The following is a 13090-nucleotide window of genomic DNA, read 5'->3' on the forward strand; positions in this document are numbered from 1 at the left end:
TATTTGAAAATATATCTAGACACTGTTTAATATTGAGCAATGCCAAACATTTTGTATAAATTATTTGTCACAATAATTTGTTGCATAGATGTGGCCTTAACTATTTGACATTAAGTGCGGATGTTGCTATTTTACTATAAATATTTATATTTCAAAACGAGCTGGATCCATTCTGTTTTACATTGTGGCTAATAGTCTAATTTGAACTACTTTTTACTCATACGAAATATGTGGAGAGATGACAATGACTTTCTAGGATTCTGTTGCCTATTGCCTCTTAAATGCTGCTCGTTTTTATTTACTTGTTTTTTGAGATCTTATTTGAAAATAGATGTAACACTATGAAGCTTTTAAAAATCTTTGTCTCTGTCTCTTTCTCCTGCATTATCCTGTTTTTGGAATATCTCACTATTTTTAAACTCACTCGATTTCATGTATTATACTACATCCCCCTGAAAGGCAATTTCTTCTATTTAATTAACATGAAAATCTCATGTACTGTCATCACTGAAACAGAAAATGAAAATTTAAATTAGTATTGATTATATACATAGCACCAAAAATACCTTATTTTTATTTAAGGTTAAAGAGTATACCTCACGTACACTTTTTCTTTTCTGACATTTCAAACTAATGGGAGGGATACTAAATTTCTCGTCTTTCAATTCCTTTCTTCAGAATCCTTTGGTCCTTTTTTATTTTCTCTCAATACTTTTGACACTGACAAAATCACCTTTTCAGGCTCATCTTTTTTCACTGCTTTTTTTGGCCATCTTTCATAGTTAACCCTCATTCCTACTGTTCCTTAAATCCTTTCTTTGTACTTGTTTATTAATGTATATTAAAAGTTTATTTTCATGCATATTGTGTGATAATATCCTATCTTGGTTTCTTAATCACATGTTTTTTATAATATGTTTCCTACTTCATGATCTTTTCCTTTGAATTATTTTTTATATCTTGTATTTTCCTGTCATGTGAACTGAAAGAATCCCCAAGGTTCTAACATATAACCTGCTCTATTCTCCCATTTTACCTGTGGATGCATTCAAGTTTAGCCACCATTTTTATGGTGCTGATTCTCACAACACTATTTGTCCATTTAATCATGCTTGGATTATTGTATCTATTTCTGAGCCCTGGATTTACAAAAGGGCATTAACAAACTAGAATATGTCTGGAGAGGATGATTAAACTGATTGAATTCTCCTAAACCATGTCCCATACGAAATGGCTGAAGGAATTGTGTATATTTGTTGTTTATCCTGGAGTAAAAAAGATTAAGTGTAGACAGGATAATTGTTTTCAATAATTGGAAAGTCTTTCATGTAAAGGAGAGAACAGATTTGTTATGAGTTGTTCTAGAAAGTTCAACTAGAACAACCAGTACAAGTTATAAAGAGATAGGTTCAAATATTCTCTAATGAAGATCAGGTATTAAATCTTACTCATTCTGGCTTTGCCACATTGTCTAGCACAGGGCCTTAGTCATATCTGGGCCTAATAGGTGTTTATTGATTGATTTGAATTGGCATGAATGGAAAGAATAAACTTCTCTACCAGTAAAAATAGACAGTCTTTTGAAGTAAAAGTATCCAATCTTTCAACAAAGAATTATTCATTACCTACAATGTAGCTGTCCCTGTGCTAAGCATCTAGAATATAAAGATACTAACGTCTTAATACTGTAGATCATTTCTATGGGCAAAGCATTCTTCTAAATATTTTTCATGTACTAACTTATTTTGCAGTGGCCTCTTATGGTAGCTAGGATTTTATTATCCCCAATTTAGATGTAACTGAAGCACATAGAGGTTACTTTTTTTTTTTTTTTTACTTTTGAGACAGAGTCTCACTCTGTTGCCCAGGTTGAAGTGCAATGCTGTGACCTTGGCTCACTGCAACCTCCGCCTCCCAGGCTCAAGGGATTCTCGTGCTTCAGTCTCCTGACTAGCTGGAATTACAGGAGCGCACTACCACACCAGCTAATTTTTGTATTTTTAGTAGAGACAGGGTTTCACCATGTTGGCCAGGCTGGTCTCAAACTCCTGATCTGAAGTGATCCATCCACCTCAGCCTCCCAAAGTGCTGGGATTACAGGCATGAGCCACCACACCCGACCACATAGAGTTTACTTAATGAGCTGTGTCACAAAGCTAGTAAGTGGTCAAGTTGTGATTTGAATTCAGGCAGTCAGGCTCCAGAATCTGCATACCGAACCGCTGTAATAAACCTTCTCCAAGAACAAGGCAAGATGTGCATATAAACCAAAGGACAGAAAGATTTTTACATTGGACTATAATCTAGTATAGTTCTTTTCTGGTGATTCTCTGGGCCAATGGCTAATCTGTCGACTTGAATGCCTGTGGTCTTCTTTATTTTCACTCAGCTTGCACACCACGTCTGGGTGATCTTCCCCAAAAGCAAAGCTGATCATTCCACTCCCTTGTCCACAGCACAAATCTAGTCATTCTTCTTGTCCACAGAACAAACGTAATCACCATAATTTAGACACCAAGGCCCTCTGTAGTCTGTCTCCACCGGTACCTCTTACCTCATCTCTCCCTGAACTCTGAATTTGACCGTGTGCTTAAATGATATTTCTTGTCTGAAAAGAAAACAAGGTTATTGTGAAAATTAAGTTAAATAATCAATATAAAATGCTTAGAGTAGTAGCACCAAGAATATAATAACTGCTTAAGAAATGTTGGCATATTTATTTTCATTTATTTCTGATTATCATGCAAAAAATGCTGTACCCTAACTATAGCTTATTTTTAGTTCCCTCACTATACCTTAAAACTGCTTCATAATAAAATTGAGAAATAAAAATGTATTGGCTTGCCTAATTTACAAATTCAGAGGCAGGGCAGGTCTAGTTGGGGTCCAGTCGAGCTTTTCCTCTGTTTCTCTACAGGTTTCTCAGCTTAGCCTTGTCTGTGCCAGCTTATTTTTCAGACTGGCTTCCATCAAGGCAGCCAGAGAGCTGCCAGCAACAGCAGGAACTACATGCTTTCTTATTCACATTCACTAGGAGATAAAATATTACTTCCCATAACCATCCAACTGAGGCTCTGAGCTTCATTCTCAGATCACCTGCAAAACAATCACTGCAGCCTGGGAAGCCCTGAGTCACCTGGTGTAGTGGGTTGAATGGTGACCCCAAAAAGATATGTCCACATTCTAACACCCAGTACCTGTGATTTTATTTGGTAAAAGAATCTTTCCTGATGTAATTAAGTTAAGGATCTCAAAATGAGATCATGGCAGATTAGCTGGATGGGCCCTAAATCTAAGGACAAGTATCTTTATAAGATACAGGACAGAAGAGAAGGCACACACACACACACACACACACACACACAGAGAGAGAGAGAGAGAGAGACAGAGACAGAGACAAAGAGAGAGAGAGAAAGAAAGAGAGAGAAAGACAGAGAGAGACAGAGACAGAGACAAAGAGAAAGCAAGAGAGAGGAAAAGGCCATGTGAAGTGGGAGGCAGAGACTAGATCTACGCAACCAGATGCCTGGAGCCACCAGAAACCTAAAGAGGCAAGGAGGATTCTGTCCTTGCCTCCAAGGGGAGTATGGCCCTAATCACACCTTGATTTCAGACATCTGGCCTCCAGAACTGTAACAGAATACATTTCTGTTGTTTTAAGCCACCATATTTGTGGTAATTTATGGCTGCCACAGGAGACTAATATAAGTGGTCATTCCTGAACCAACTATTTTGACAAGGAGCATAGGATGACACTGTTGGGATTACACTATTTCAGGCCCATCGCTGGAGCTGGAGGTGGGGGCAATCCATTCTAAACTGTGTAACTTCCACACACAGGAGCAGAATGGATATTAGAGCAGCAACACAGCATCCACTTCGGTATCCTTTAATTCCACTTCCTGCTTATAACCTGCTCGTTTCTATTGGTTACAACACAATGGATCCCAATCATGGTCTTTATTCAACAGCTTTATTCAGCACTTCTTAGTTTACATGATTAATTACGACATAACTAAAACTTGATCATCTCATTTGAGTTGCTAACTGACTTACCCAATCCATAGTTATCTTAGCTCATCAGACACATCCCTCACTGATAACTCCTTCAAGTCATCTTAGATATGACCACCCAAATTACCGTTTTTTTGTACCACCACAGACAAATCCCAGGACTCCGAAAATTTTTTAAAGGGCTCCCTTTAAAATCTTCTATCTCTATCTTCATTGGTCTCTTTAATAAAATATAATTTGAGTCCAGATGTACCTTACATGTTACTTAATGCAATGATGATTCTCAATATATGTTGGTTAACATTGATCCTGATGATGCTTAACTGGCATGTAAGTGCATGCTACATATTCTTGTGACTCTGTGTACACAAATGTCAAATATAATATTTTTCTTTCACCCAAATTTAATGCTTTGAAATTATTTAAAACTTTGAAATCTTTAGAATGGGGAACAAGCAGACTTGAGGGATGGGATGAACAAATCATTTTGCAATAACCTCTGTGTTATTCCACTCTCTAATGCAAATGTCTACAAAGGCCTTTGGTTTTAGCTTGTGCAGTCTTTAAAGATAGACTATTGTTGCTTAAAATGAAAAAAAAAAAAGACTCTACACTGAATACTAGAACGTAAAATATAAGTTTAAAACTTTTTCTTCTAAAACAAAGAATATAAGGGCAAAGCCTTGTCTTGTTAAAAATTTTAATTATAATTAAATCTTAATCACAACAGCTAAAAGTAGAAGATACCTGTTAAATAAATTATAGAGAAAATCAAAGCAACAAGATGTATAAGGAAGCACCTATAAATTAGTGTCTAGAAAAAGGATATATTTCTGTGTTCTGTATGACAAAACACAGTGAACAGTTGAGTTATTACAGGAATAGCCCTTGAAACACTGTATCCGAGAAACCATTTGAAAAATATGTGAAAAAATCCCAGCAGGATTTTACCCATTCAAAGCAATTTTACTACTGTCTTCCTTCAAAATGATGCTTTGCAAATGGCATTGTACTGTGTTCGTTTTCTTTGCTGCTATAACAGATTATCACAAATTTGGTGGCTTAAAACAATGCAAATGCATTATCTTACAGTTCTGTAGGTCAGAAGTCTGACAGGGGCTAAAATTAAGGTGTCAGCAGGACTGCGGTCCCTTCTGTAGCTCTGGGTAGAATCTGTTTCCTTGTCTTTTTTTAGCTGCTGGAGGCCACCTACATTCCCTAGCTCATGGTTCCCTTTCTTTATCCCCCAGATGAACAAAGGTGAGTCCAGTCATTCTTAATATCACATCACTCTGACTTCCTCCTCTGCCTCATTCTTCCATTCTTCAAGACTCTGTGATTACATGGGGTCCACCCAGATGATCCAGAATGATCTCCCTATGTTAAGGTTGGCCTATTAGCAAACTTCATTCCGTCTGCAAACTTAATTCTCCATTGCCATGTAATGTCACATATTCACAGGTTCCAGTGATTAGGGGGTGGACCTTTTGGGAGACTCATTATTCTGCTTGCCTCATACACCATTGTCAAATTCCTGGTCTTGGTAACTGTACTGTGCTCATGTGAGGTGTTATCCTTTGAGGAAACTGGATAAAAGGTATGCAGGGACTCTGTGCTATTTTTACAACATCTATGTAAGTCTAAAATTATCTCAAAATCAAAGTGTAAACAATCCCACTTTTTTGGAGAATTGAGTGAAAACATATAGAAATGATTACAAAATTTCAGGAATTATACAATATTAAAATAGATTAAAATGGGGTTATTTGACTTCTAAACTAGTAAATGAAATAATAAATGATAAAGGTCACATTATTCATTTAATTAAAAACAATTTAGTAAATATTTACTATTTATGGTTGTTACACATTTTACAAAGACTTACATGAGTACCATCTCAGTTTCTTTCCCATTAAATAAACCAATGCCTATAATTGACTAAATATCATTAAACTACATACCACAGTTTAATTTCGCTATGTTTGATAGAAACAATACATTTTCAAAACGTTTATGTGCCTACCAAGCCTATCAAATGAAAATCTAAACCCCTTAAGCCAATTTATACTAAGATGCTTTATAATAAATTTCATACTGTTTTTCTAGTTTTCTAAAAGACCATCACATTCTGTTTTACTTACTATTTTGTAAAGCTGTTGGATACATAGGGTAGATTTTATTGACCTGTTTTTACAGACAAAGAAAATTAGGACTGAAAAGTTACATGAAGGTTTCTGGTCAAGAAAGACAAGTGTATTTATATTTGGGTATTCTAGTCTGCTCACTAAACAAACCAAAGGGAGATACAATTTAAAAATGAAAAAACAGGAAGACATAACCAGACTCAAAATCAAGAACAGAAGTAAACTAACAAAAATGGTGAAATGGGCTGAAACTGTAAGCCTGTTAGACTTTAAATTTGGAAGCTGCTGGAACAGCTAGAAGATTAACTCCTAAGTAAGAGCTGGGAGGCAGGCTCATTGATTGAAGACAAGGACAGGGACTAAGGTGCCAATCTATGCCCCAATGAGAAAGAAGGTGGAAGTGAAAGAATGGTAGCAATCTCCACCTGGAGCTGTAACGTTTAGAATGTGCTAGGCTGAGAGAACCAGACTCAGACACAGACACAGAAGCACTGGAAAACCAGCTAATCTCCAGGCTAACTCTCTTGTCTGCAGTAGTACCAATGTCACGCTGGCTCAGGGGACACCAAGCCAACGATGGGAAAACTTAGCTCTGAAAAAGAGCCCAAAGAGCGTTTTGGAGATAACTGCAAAGTTGTTTGATAAGGAAGGAAGTGACAAAGAGAAAAAGAAGATAAAGAAAAAAAATCAAAGCCTTTCATTAAAATGAATGTAAATATCAGAATTTAAAATAAATGAATAAATCTAATGCTAAGAAAGAGAGGCCACAATACTACAAGCAAAATTTAACTTTTATATTGCAGTCTGACAAAAACTTAGATACACATTTTAAATATGCAAAGAGATAAAGGATAATTTTCAACTAAAGGATATATAACTCGAAAAGCAAAGAAAAATGAAACTTGAACAAGTGAACATGAAATAAGTAGGAACAGAATCTTAGAAATAAAAAATACGGCATTAGGAAAAACACAACAGGCAAAATAAACAATAAGATATAGATAAAGACAGAGAAATTGCTAAGTTGCAAAATGGCTCAGAAGAATTTACCCAGATTACAGCTTAAGAAAAAAAAGGAATGTTTTAAAATAAATGGCAGAGCAGTTGAAAACCTTGTGAGGTATATTGAAAGGCCTCAACATTTAGTAAGACATTCAGAAAAATACAATGTAAAAAGCAAAAAAAAAAAAAAAGAAGCTGAAAATAGTTTGTAAAGACAACTTCAACAATCCCATTACTGGATATATACCCAGTAATATAAATCACTCTATCATAAAGATACATGCACATGTTTGTTCATTGCAACACTATTCACAATAGCAAAGACATGGAATTCACCTAAATGCCCATCAATGATACAATGGATAAAGAAAACATGGTACGTCTATATGATGGAATACTATGCAGCCATAAAAAAGAATGAGATCATGTCCTTTGTGGAAACATGGATGGAGCTAGAGGCCATTATTAGACTTCATGTCTAAAACACCAAAAGCAATGGCAACAAAAGCCAAAATTGACAAATGGGATCTAATTAAACTAAAGAGCTTCTGCACAGCAAAAGAAACTACCATCAGAGTGAACAGGCAACCTACAGAATGGGAGAAAATTTTTGCAACCTACTCATCTGACAAAGGGCTAATATCCAGAATCTACAATGAACACAAACAAATCTGCAAGAAAAAAACAACCCCATCAGAAAGTGAGCAAAGGATATGAACAGACACTTCTCAAAAGAAGACATTTATGCAGCCAACAGATACATGAAAAAATGCTCATCATCACTGGCCACCAGAGAAATGCAAATCAAAACTACAGTGAGATACCATCTCACACCAGTTAGAATGGCAATCATTAAAAAGTCAGGAAACAACAGGTGCTGGAGAGGATGTGGAGAAATAGGAACACTTTTACACTGTTGGTGGGACTGTAAACTAGTTCAACCATTGTGGAAGTCAGTGTGGCAATTCCTCAGGGATCTAGAACTAGAAATACCATTTGACCCAGCCATCCCATTACTGGGTATATACCCAAAGGATTATAAATCATGCTGCTATAAAGACACATGCACACATATGTTTATTGTGGCACTATTCCCAATAGCAAAGACTTGGAACCAACCCAAATGTCCAACAATGATAGACTGGATTAAGAAAATGTGGCACATATACACCATGGAATACTATGCAGCCATAAAAAATGATGAGTTCATGTCCTTTGTAGGGACATAGATGAAGCTAGAAACCATCATTCTCAGCAAACTATTGCAAGGACAAAAAACCAAACACCACATGTCCTCACTCATAGGTGGGAATTGAACAATGAGAACACATGGACACAGGAAGGGGAACATCACACACCGGGCCTGTTGTGGGGTGGGAGGAGGGGGGAGGGATAGCATTAGGAGATATACCTAATGTAAATGACGAGTTAATGGGTGCAGCACACCAACATAGCAGATGTATACATATGGAACAAACCTGCACATTGTGCACATGTATTCCAAAACTTAAAGTATAATAATAATAAAATTTAAAAAAAGAAAAAAAAAGAAAATGTGGTATGTCTATACCATGGAATACTATGCAGCCATAAAAAAGAATGAGATCATGTCCTTTGTGGAAACGTGGATGGAGCTAGAGGCCATTATCCTTAGCAAACTAACCCACGAACAAAAAACCGAATACTGCATGTTCTCAGTTATAAGTAGGTGCTCAGTGATGAGAACATGTGGACACATAGAGGGGAACAGCAGACACTGGAGCCTATCAGAGGGTGGAATTTGGGAGGATGGAGAGGGTCAGGAAAAATAACTAATGAGTACTGGGCTTAATACCTTGGTGACAAAATAATCTGTACAGCAAACCCGTTACTTGAGTTTACTTATTTAACAAACCTGGATTTATACCCCTGAACTTAAAAGTTAAAAAAAAAAAAGAAATAGTATAGTATTGAATCAATACAACAGAATAGTGTCCAGATAAACACACACATAAATAGGTGATCGCTGGAGGGGTTTACAGAGGAAGGAGTCACTGAGAAAAGAGGTAGAGGATAAGATCGGACTGGGGAGGTGTTGATGGAGTTGCGTTTCACCAGAACCTGGAAAAGATAGAGGCAATGTGAGGACTATTGTTTTTCAGAGACAGAGGCAAAGATGTGTGGGTGTGGACCGATGAAGGTAAACTTGTAAGCGGTAGTAGTAAACGGAGGGAGTTCATCCCTGCTGGTCTCGGTTTACTCAGAGAGTGGGAAGGAGATAGAGGATGGTGTAGCTGCTACGGGAGGGGAGAAAGAGTGGGCTACCAACACTCATCTGGGAACAGCAAGCCCCCGACTCCTGGTTTCTTTTCCGCTAAACTGCCTGCATCATTTGGTCCGAACCCACTTTCCCCAAAACCCCACCACTCCTTCCTTAAAATCATAAATGTCTGCCAGGCGCAGTGGCTCACGCCTGTAATCCCAGCACTTTGGGAGGCTGAGGCGGGTGGATCACCTGAGGTCGGGAGTTGGAGACTAGCCTGACCAACACGGAGAAACCCTGTATCTACTAAAAATACAAAAAAATCAGCCGGGTGTGGTGGTGCATGCGTGTAATCACAGCCACTGGGGAGGCTGAGGCAGGAGAATCGCTTGAACCCAGGAGGCGGAGGTTGTGGTGAGCTGAGATCGTACCATTGCACTCCAGCCTGGGCAACAAGAGTGAAACTCCGTCTCAAAAAAAAAAAAAAAAAAAAAAAAAATCATAAATGTCTGCTAAACTGGGAAACTCATAATTTCATTTATGTGAATTGCCTTCAGCAAGTAATTTATTGCTATACTTAAGTCCCAAAATACTTCCATTTGTAGCCACAATTATTTAAAAAAATAATTTTTAAACTTGGAAAAGAGATGACAGAATGAAATAATTATATTTCTTTTCATAATTGTTAGAGATAAAAAGATATGCAAATGAAAATATTTTTAACAAAGAAACATCGACCCTATCTTTTAGTATTTCTCCATATTTCTTCATTTGGAGGTTTGGACTAAGGATTTACAAATACAACTATAAAAAGTATCAATTACCTGTATTTTGTTATTGGAGCTCCAAATTCAGTTCAATGCAACAAGTTTTTAAGTACCTTTTAGGCTCATGATATTGTGTTTATGGGAAGGGAGAAGAAGTTGTACAAAATACAGAAGCCTTTGGCTGTAGAAATGTATAATGCTCGTACATAAAGCAGTATTATTCCAAGTAATTTCAATCTCCAGTAGTCTGCACTTTTTCCGCAGGCTTGGAGATAGATATATGATCTCCAAATAGGTGTGTTTTCCCATCACAGCTGACCTTCAGGTTTGCTTAAAGCAATCCTGCTGCTCCTACCACCTCACCTTTGTTTAATGACAGCCATTTCCTAACGCCAACGTTGGGTTAATGGACTGAGATGGGAGAAAATCAAACATATCTCTCCATTTTACACCAGATTGCCTTTCTGCCTTGTGGCTTTAATCACTCAATCCTACTCACATCCGCCATAATAACAATTATGGGTTTTCTACTGCTTTCTCAGCCAGGAGGATATGTCAGAGGATAGTAACATCTCCTGAAGAAAGGAAGGGCAAATTCTTAATCTTTTTCCAGCATCGTAGGTAATAATTTTCCTCTGCAAACCCCCAAGGAGTACTCCTTTTGGCTCTTACTCCCACCGTTCTCACAGGTTCGTGGCTCTGCTTGGATTTATGAGTTTTCTTCTAGCCTTTTCTCTTCTGAGATAAGTTTTAATTATGTAGACAGATTGTAAAAGTCTCTTTCTCCTTGTAAACAACTATTTCTTTGTTAGTACTAGATTTTGTTTAACTGGTTTCCTCCTATCTGAATCTTCTTATGTACCCAGGAATTATGTCTGTTCATTGTTTAATGGCAGCATCAAGAGAAGAGAAAGCTGGCTTCATTTCATAGTTTTCCTTGAGGGATTCAATTTGGAACACCTCAAATTGCAAGTCTCCCTCGGGAACTGTTCTTTGTTACATACGTTTGGAAGCTCACAATATTTTAGTTTAGATTCAATATAAGAGCAAAGTATCACCCATCAAATAAGCAGTATGATAATACTCTCAGCTCTTCTACTTATTTAAAAACTTTCTTTACTACCTGAATCAAGGAAATGCCTGAAATCCTCAAAAGCACTAGTGAAATGTTAAACAGTTGCCCCTTCCTCACAGAACTCAGAGAACTGGATTTGAGAAAGCATCTTAGGTAGCGCTAACAAACAGCTCTTACCCTGGCGCCTTCCAGGTCAGAGTTAAAATATAAAGAAAAATAAGTATTCAGGCCAGGGGCAGTGGCTCACACCTGTAATCCCAGCACTTTGGGAGGCTGAGGCAGGAAGATCGCCTGAGATCAGGAGTTCAAGACCAGCCTGGCCAACATGGTGAAACTGAGTCTCTACTAAAAATACAAAAATTAGCTGGGCGTGGCTCACAGCTGTAGTCCTAGCTACTTGGGAGGCTGAGGCAGGAAAATCGCTTGACCCTGGGAGGTGGAGGTTGCGGTGAGCCAAGATTGCGGCACTGCACTCCAGCCTGGGCAACAGAGCGAGACTCCACCACACACACACACACACAAAAACCCAAAAAACAAACAAACAAACAAAACGGAAAAGAAGTATTCATGACATGACATTTTTCTCATTCTGCATAAGAACTTTTAACTATTTGGTGTTTTTTCTTTTCTAATCAAGAAATCATTTTAATTACTTAATACATTGACTTCTAATTCTGAACTCTTACATTATCTTTGAAGCTCATTTGTTTGAGAATTGGTTTTTTATTTTGTATTTTTTTTTGAGACACGATCTTGCTGTGTTGCCCAGGGTGGAGTACATTGGCACAGTCACAGCTCACTGCAGCCACAAACATTCAGGCTCAAGGGAAATGCCAGCCAGCCTTAAGGACTGTAGAAACGCAGGGTTGACTGGAGGGCTCCCATTGAGTCATCTCTTGTTCTGATTTCTGAGGTCACTTTTTGAGCTCCTTTAAGAGATGAGGAATTCTATCACCACAAAGTTAAATGTGGTATCATGGATATCAGCTACAGCTTTTTTTTGTTTTTTATTTACTTAATTATTTATTTGAGACAGAGTCTCGCTCTGTTGCCTAGGCTGAAGTGCAGTGGCCTGATCACAGCTCACTGCAGCCTCCACCATCCTGGGCTCAAGTGATCCTCCCACCTCAAGCTCTCCAGTAGCTGGGACTAGAGGCATGTGGCACCACGCTGGGCTAATTTTTAAATCTATTTTATTTTTTGTAGAGACAGGGTTTCACCATGCTGCTCAGGTTCATCTTGAACTCTTGAGGTCAAGCAGTCCCCCTGCCTTAGCCTTCCAAAGTGTTAGGATTACAGACATGAGCCACCTCGCCAGCCCTGAAAATTGGTTTTGCCAAGAATATCTAAATACTATCCTTTAACCAGACAAGCAATTTCCCATAGCAGTATTTGACTTTTAACTGGCACCCCATAAAACACCTCTTAAACAGGCAAAATCAATATTTTCCCTCAAGGACTCTCCTCAAATATTTTGAGGCAATGGAATAGAAGAGATAACTTTTTGATGCAGCAATGTGCATGATATCTTCACATTGAAGAAACATTTATTCAGCTCACCCAGAGGGGTTGTGTTCTGTGGCCAAGGAACTGAACCAGGGTTTCTGGCCAGCGTTAGATACAAAGCCATGACCTTGGCCCCATTAGCCAGGCTGCTAACTAGGTGAGCTCACCACACGGGTTACTGCATACTTGTGTGGCAGTTCTTTGGGAACAGGGATTCTTTTTGTTTGTTTTTTCTATTTTTATGTTTATTTTATTTAAGTTCCGGGATACATGTGCAGAACGTGCAGGTTTGTTACACAGGTATACATGTGCCATGGTGGTTTGCTGCACCTATCAACCC

General features: G+C 37.9%; 1 protein-coding gene across 1 annotated transcript in view; it reads left to right on the plus strand.

The window, feature by feature from the left end:
• Positions 1 to 13090, plus strand: part of CHST9 (carbohydrate sulfotransferase 9) — a 278082-nt gene that overhangs the window by 28699 nt on the left and 236293 nt on the right. The window lies entirely within an intron of this gene.

Source organism: Nomascus leucogenys, chromosome 4 (genome assembly GCF_006542625.1).
Source record: "Nomascus leucogenys isolate Asia chromosome 4, Asia_NLE_v1, whole genome shotgun sequence".
NCBI classification, from domain to species: domain Eukaryota; kingdom Metazoa; phylum Chordata; class Mammalia; order Primates; family Hylobatidae; genus Nomascus; species Nomascus leucogenys.